Consider the following 7,164-nt stretch of genomic DNA (forward strand, 5'->3'; position numbering starts at 1 on the left):
TTGTTCCCGGGACTCTGGTTTTGTTCCCGGGGCTCTGGTTTTCTCCCCGGGGTTCTGGTTTTGTTCCCCGGGCCCTGGTTTTGTCCCCCGGGCTCTGGTTTTGTTTCCCGCGCTCTGGTTTTGTCCGCTGGGCCCTGGTTTTGTTCCCGGGGTTCTGGTTTTGTCCCCGGGGCTCTGGTTCTGTTCCCGGGGCCCTGGTTTTGTTCCCCGGGCCCTGGTTTTGTTCCCGGGGCCCTGGTTTTGTTCCTGGGGCTCTGGTTTTGTTCCCCGGGCCCTGGTTTTGTTCCCCGGGCCCTGGTTTTGTTCCCCGGGCCCTGGTTTTGTTCCCGGGGCCCTGGTTTTGTTCCCCGCGCCCTGGTTTTGTCCCCCGGGCCCTGGTTTTGTTCCCGAGGCCCTGGTTTTGTTCCCGGGGCTCTGGTTTTCTCCCCCGAGGCCCTGGTTTTGTTCCCGGGGCCCTGGTTTTGTTCCCGAGGCCCTGGTTTTGTTCCTGGGGCTCTGGTTTTGTTCCCCGGGCCCTGGTTTTGTTCCCCGGGCCCTGGTTTTGTTCCCGGGGCCCTGGTTTTGTTCCCCGCGCCCTGGTTTTGTCCCCCGGGCCCTGGTTATGTTCCCGGGGCCCTTGTTTTGTTCCCGGGGCCCTGGTTTTGTCCCCCGAGGCCCTGGTTTTGTTCCCGGGGCCCTTGTTTTGTTCCCGGGGCCCTGGTTTTCTCTCCGGGGCTCTTGTTTTCTCCCCGGGCCCTGGTTTTTTTCCCGCGGCCCTGGTTTTGTCCCCCGGGCCCTGGTTTTTTTCCCGGGGCTCTGGTTTTGTCCCCCGGGCTCTGGTTTTGTTTCCCGTGCTCTGGTTTTGTTCCCGGGGCTCTGGTTTTTTTCCCGGGGCTCTGGTTTTGTTCCCGGGGCTCTGGTTTTCTCCCCGGGGTTCTGGTTTTGTTTCCCGGGCCCTGGTTTTGTCCCCCGGGCTCTGGTTTTGTTTCCCGTGCTCTGGTTTTGTTCCCGGGGCTCTGGTTTTTTTCCCGGGGCTCTGGTTTTTTTCCCGGGGCTCTGGTTTTGTTCCCGGGTCCCTGGTTTTCTTCCCCGGGCCCTGGTTTTGTCCCCCGGGCCCTGGTTTTGTTCCCGGGGCTCTGGTTTTGTTCCCGGGGCTCTGGTTTTGTTCCCGGGGCCCTGATTTTTTTCCAGGGGCCCTGGTTTTTTTCCCGGGGCCCTGGTTTTGTTCCCGGGGCCCTGGTTTTGTTCCCGGGGCCCTGGTTTTTTTCCCGGGGCCCTGGTTTTGTTCCCGGGGCTCTGGTTTTGTTCCCGGGGCCCTGGTTTTCTCCCCGGGGTTCTGGTTTTGTTCCCCGCGCCCTGGTTTTGTCCCCCGCGCCCTGGTTTTGTCCCCCGGGCCCTGGTTTTGTCCCCCGGGCCCTGGTTTTGTCCCCCGGGCCCTGGTTTTGTTCCCGGGGCCCTGGTTTTGTTCCCGGGGCCCTGGTTTTGTTCCCGGGGCCCTGGTTTTGTCCCCCAGGCCCTGGTTTTGTTCCCGGGGCCCTGGTTTTCTTCCCCGGGCCCTGGTTTTCTTCCCCGGGCCCTGGTTTTATTCCCGGGGCCCTGGTTTTGTTCCCGGGGCCCTGGTTTTTTTCCCGGGGCTCTGGTTTTCTCCCCGGGGTTCTGGTTTTCTCCCCCGGGCTCTGGTTTTTTTCCCGGGGCCCTGGTTTTGTTTCTGGGTCCCTGGTTTTGTTCCCGGGGCTCTGGTTTTGTTCCCGGGGCTCTGGTTTTGTTCCCGGGGCTCTGGTTTTGTTCCCGGGTCCCTGGTTTTGTTCCCGGGGCCCTGGTTTTGTTCCCCGGGCCCTGGTTTTGTTCCCGGGGCCCTGGTTTTCTTCCCCGGGCCCTGGTTTTGTTCCCGGGGCCCTGGTTTTGTTCCCGGGGCTCTGGTTTTCTTCCCGGGGCCCTGGTTTTCTTCCCCGGGCCCTGGTTTTGTTCCCGGGGCCCTGGTTTTCTTCCCCGGGCCCTGGTTTTGTTCCCGGGGCTCTGGTTTTGTTCCCGGGGCTCTGGTTTTGTTCCCGGGGCTCTGGTTTTGTTCCCGGGGCCCTGGTTTTTTTCCCGGGGCTCTGGTTTTTTTCCCGGGGCTCTGGTTTTTTTCCCGGGGCTCTGGTTTTGTTCCCGGGGCCCTGGTTTTTTTCCCGGGGCCCTGGTTTTTTTCCCGCGGGCCGCGGTTTTATTCCCGGGGCTCTTGTTTTGTTCCCGGGGCTCTGGTTTTGTTCCCGGGGCTCTGGTTTTGTTTCCGGGGCCCTGGTTTTGTTCCCGGGGCCCTGGTTTTGTTTCCGGGGTTCTGGTTTTGTTCCCGGGGCCCCGGTTTTGTTCCCCGGGTCGTGGTTTTGTTCCCGGGGCCCTGGTTGTGTTCCCGGGGCCCTGGTTGTGTTCCCGGGGCACTGGTTTTGTCCCCCGCGCCCTGGTTTAGTCCCCCAGGCCCTGGTTTTGTCCCCCGGGCCCTGGTTTTGTTCCCGGGGCCCTGGTTTTGTTCCCGGGGCCCTGGTTTTGTTCCCGGGGCCCTGGTTTTCTTCCCCGGGCCCTGGTTTTGTTCCCGGGGCCCTGGTTTTCCTCCCGGGGCCCTGGTTTTGTTCCCGGGGCTCTGGTTTTGTTCCCGGGGCCCTGGTTTTGTCCCCCGGGCTCTGGTTTTGTTTCCCGCGCTCTGGTTTTGTCCGCTGGGCCCTGGTTTTGTCCCCGGGGTTCTGGTTTTGTCCCCGGGGCTCTGGTTTTGTTCCCGGGGCCCTGGTTTTGTTCCCCGGGTCCTGGTTTTGTTCCCGGGGCCCTGATTGTGTTCCCGGGGCTCTGGTTTTGTTTCCCGCGCTCTGGTTTTGTTCCCCGGGCCCTGGTTTTGTTCCCCGGGCCCTGGTTTTGTTCCCCGGGCCCTGGTTTTGTTCCCGGGGCCCTGGTTTTGTCCCCCACGCCCTGGTTTTGTCCCCCGGGCCCTGGTTATGTTCCCGGGGCCCTTGTTTTGTTCCCGGGGCCCTGGTTTTGTCCCCCGAGGCCCTGGTTTTGTTCCCGGGGCCCTGGTTTTGTTCCCGAGGCCCTGGTTTTGTTCCCGGGGCTCTGGTTTTCTCTCCGGGGCTCTGGTTTTCTCCCCGGGCCCTGGTTTTTTCCCACGGCCCTGGTTTTGTCCCCCGGGCCCTGGTTTTTTTCCCGGGGCTCTGGTTTTGTCCCCCGGGCCCTGGTTTTGTCCCCCGGACCCTGGTTTTGTCCCCCGGGCACTGGTTTTGTTCCCGGGGCTCTGGTTTTGTTCCCGGGGCTCTGGTTTTCTCCCCGGGGCCCTGGTTTTGTCCCCCGGGCTCTGGTTTTGTTTCCCGTGCTCTGGTTTTGTTCCCGGGGCTCTGGTTTTTTTCCCGGGGCTCTGGTTTTGTTTCCGGGGCTCTGGTTTTCTCCCCGGGGTTCTGGTTTTGTTTCCCGGGCCCTGGTTTTGTCCCCCGGGCTCTGGTTTTGTTTCCCGTGCTCTGGTTTTGTTCCCGGGGCTCTGGTTTTTTTCCCGGGGCCCTGGTTTTTTTCCCGGGGCTCTGGTTTTGTTCCCGGGTCCCTGGTTTTCTTCCCCGGGCCCTGGTTTTGTCCCCCGGGCCCTGGTTTTGTTCCCGGGGCTCTGGTTTTGTTCCCGGGGCTCTGGTTTTGTTCCCGGGGCCCTGATTTTTTTCCAGGGGCCCTGGTTTTTTTCCCGCGGCCCTGGTTTTTTTCCCGCGGGCCGCGTTTTTTTCCTGGGGCTCTTGTTTTGTTCCCGGGGCCCTGGTTTTGTTCCCGGGGCCCTGGTTTTGTTCCCGGGGCCCTGGTTTTTTTCCCGGGGCCCTGGTTTTTTTCCCGGGGCTCTGGTTTTGTTCCCGGGGCCCTGGTTTTTTTCCCGGGGCCCTGGTTTTTTTCCCGGGGCTCTGGTTTTTTTCCCGGGGCTCTGGTTTTGTTCCCGGGGCTCTGGTTTTGTTCCCGGGGCCCTGGTTTTTTTCCCGGGGCCGTGGTTTTTTTCCCGCGGGCCGCGGTTTTATTCCCGGGGCTCTTGTTTTGTTCCCGGGGCTCTTGTTTTGTTCCCGGGGCTCTGGTTTTGTTCCCGGGGCTCTGGTTTTGTTTCCGGGGCCCTGGTTTTGTTCCCGGGGCTCTGGTTTTGTTTCCGGGGCCCTGGTTTTGTTCCCGGGGCCCCGGTTTTGTTCCCCGGGTCGTGGTTTTGTTCCCGGGGCCCTGGTTGTGTTCCCGGGGCCCTGGTTGTGTTCCCGGGGCACTGGTTTTGTTCCCCGCGCCCTGGTTTTGTCCCCCGCGCCCTGGTTTAGTCCCCCAGGCCCTGGTTTTGTCCCCCGGGCCCTGGTTTTGTTCCCGGGGCCCTGGTTTTGTTCCCGGGGCCCTGGTTTTGTTCCCGGGGCCCTGGTTTTGTTCCCGGGGCCCTGGTTTTCTTCCCCGGGCCCTGGTTTTGTTCCCGGGGCCCTGGTTTTGTTCCCGGGGCCCTGGTTTTGTTCCCGGGGCTCTGGTTTTGTTCCCGGGGCCCTGGTTTTGTCCCCCAGGCCCTGGTTTTGTTCCCGGGGCCCTGGTTTTCTTCCCCGGGCCCTGGTTTTCTTCCCCGGGCCCTGGTTTTATTCCCGGGGCCCTGGTTTTGTTCCCGGGGCCCTGGTTTTTTTCCCGGGGCTCTGGTTTTCTCCCCGGGGTTCTGGTTTTCTCCCCCGGGCTCTGGTTTTTTTCCCGGGGCCCTGGTTTTGTTTCTGGGTCCCTGGTTTTGTTCCCGGGGCTCTGGTTTTGTTCCCGGGGCTCTGGTTTTGTTCCCGGGGCTCTGGTTTTGTTCCCGGGTCCCTGGTTTTGTTCCCGGGGCCCTGGTTTTGTTCCCCGGGCCCTGGTTTTGTTCCCGGGGCCCTGGTTTTGTTCCCGGGGCCCTGGTTTTGTTCCCGGGGCCCTGTTTTTTTTCCCGGGGCCCTGGTTTTCTTCCCCGGGCCCTGGTTTTGTTCCCGGGGCCCTGGTTTTCTTCCCCGGGCCCTGGTTTTGTTCCCGGGGCCCTTGTTTTTTTCCCGGGGCTCTGGTTTTGTTCCCGGGGCTCTGGTTTTGTTCCCGGGGCTCTGGTTTTGTTCCCGGGGCCCTGGTTTTTTTCCCGGGGCCCTGGTTTTTTTCCCGGGGCTCTGGTTTTTTTCCCGGGGCTCTGGTTTTGTTCCCGGGGCTCTGGTTTTGTTCCCGGGGCCCTGGTTTTTTTCCCGGGGCCCTGGTTTTTTTCCCGCGGGCCGCGGTTTTATTCCCGGGGCTCTTGTTTTGTTCCCGGGGCTCTTGTTTTGTTCCCGGGGCTCTGGTTTTGTTCCCGGGGCTCTGGTTTTGTTTCCGGGGCCCTGGTTTTGTTCCCGGGGCTCTGGTTTTGTTTCCGGGGCCCTGGTTTTGTTCCCGGGGCCCCGGTTTTGTTCCCCGGGTCGTGGTTTTGTTCCCGGGGCCCTGGTTGTGTTCCCGGGGCCCTGGTTGTGTTCCCGGGACACTGGTTTTGTCCCCCGCGCCCTGGTTTTGTCCCCCGCGCCCTGGTTTAGTCCCCCAGGCCCTGGTTTTGTCCCCCGGGCCCTGGTTTTGTTCCCGGGGCCCTGGTTTTGTTCCCGGGGCCCTGGTTTTGTTCCCGGGCCCTGGTTTTGTTCCCGGGGCCCTGGTTTTGTTCCCGGGGCCCTGGTTTTCTTCCCCGGGCCCTGGTTTTGTTCCCGGGGCCCTGGTTTTGTTCCCGGGGCCCTGGTTTTGTTCCCGGGGCTCTGGTTTTGTTCCCGGGGCCCTGGTTTTGTCCCCCGGGCCCTGGTTTTGTTCCCGGGGCTCTGGTTTTCTCCCCGGGGTTCTGGTTTTCTCCCCCGGGCTCTGGTTTTGTTTTTGGGGCCCTGGTTTTGTTCCCGGGGCCCTGGTTTTGTTCCCGGGGCCCTGGTTGTGTTCCAGGGGCCCTGATTGTGTTCCCGGGGCTCTGGTTTTGTTCCCAGGGCCCTGGTTTTGTTCCCGGGGCCCTGGTTTTGTTTCTGGGGCCCTGGTTTTGTTCCCGGGGCCCTGGTTGTGTTCCCGGGGCCCTGGTTGTGTTCCCGGGGCTCTGGTTTTGTTCCCGGGGCTCTGGTTTTGTTCCCGGGGCTCTGGTTTTGTTCCCGGGGCTCTGGTTTTCTCCCCGGGGCCCTGGTTTTGTCCCCCGGGCTCTGGTTTTGTTTCCTGGGGCTCTGGTTTTTTTCCCGGGGCTCCGGTTTTGTTCCCGGGGCTCTGGTTTTCTCCCCGGGGTTCTGGTTTTGTTTCCCGGGCCCTGGTTTTGTCTCCCGGGCTCTGTTTTTGTTTCCAGCGCTCTGGTTTTGTCCCCGGGGCCCTGGTTTTGTTCCCCGGGCTCTGGTTTTGTTCCCCGGGCCCTGGTTTTGTTTCCGGGGCTCTGGTTTTGTTTCCGGGGCTCTGGTTTTGTTCCCGGAGCTCTGGTTCTCTCCCGCTGGCTCTGGTTCTCTCCCGCTGGCTCTGGTTCTCTCCCGCGGGCCGCGGTTTTGTTCCCGGGACTCTGGTTTTGTTCCCCGGGCCCTGGTTTTGTTTCCCGGGCTCTGGTTTTGTTCCCGGGGCTCTGGTTTTGTTCCCGGGGCTCTGGTTTTCTCCCCGGGGCTGTGGTTTTCTCCCCGGGGTTCTGGTTTTCTCCCCCGGGCCCTGGTTTTGTTCCCGGGGCACTGGTTTTGTCCCCCGGGCTCTTGTTTTGTTCCCGGGGCCCTGGTTTTGTTCCCGGGGCCCTGGTTTTGTTCCTGGGGCTCTGGTTTTGTTCCCCGGGCTCTGGTTTTGTTCCCGGGGCTCTGGTTTTGTTTCCAGGGCCCTGGTTTTGTCCCCCAGGCTCTGGTTTTGTCCCCCGGGCCCTGGTTTTGTCCCCCGGGCCCTGGTTTTGTCCCCCGGGCCCTGGTTTTGTCCCCCGGGCTCTGGTTTTGTTCCCGGGGCTCTGGTTTTGTTCCCGGGGCTCTTGTTTTGTTCCCCGGGCTCTTGTTTTGTTCCCGGGGCTCTGGTTTTGTCCCCCGGGCCCTGGTTTTGTTCCCGGGGCTCTGGTTTTGTTCCCCGTGCTTCTGGTCGTTCTCTCCTCCCCTTTGCCAGGGGATTGTGGGAAGGGTGGTGGGTGGGGCCCGGAGCATATGAGCTACAGCCTCTCCTCAGGCAGCTCATTCTGCTGCTGGGCTTCTCTGGAGGTGGTGGTCTGCTGTTCCTGCAGCTGACTGCAGCTTTTGAGCTGCC

This window comes from Calonectris borealis, unplaced genomic scaffold, assembly GCF_964195595.1.
Source record: "Calonectris borealis unplaced genomic scaffold, bCalBor7.hap1.2 HAP1_SCAFFOLD_70, whole genome shotgun sequence".
NCBI lineage: Eukaryota > Metazoa > Chordata > Aves > Procellariiformes > Procellariidae > Calonectris > Calonectris borealis.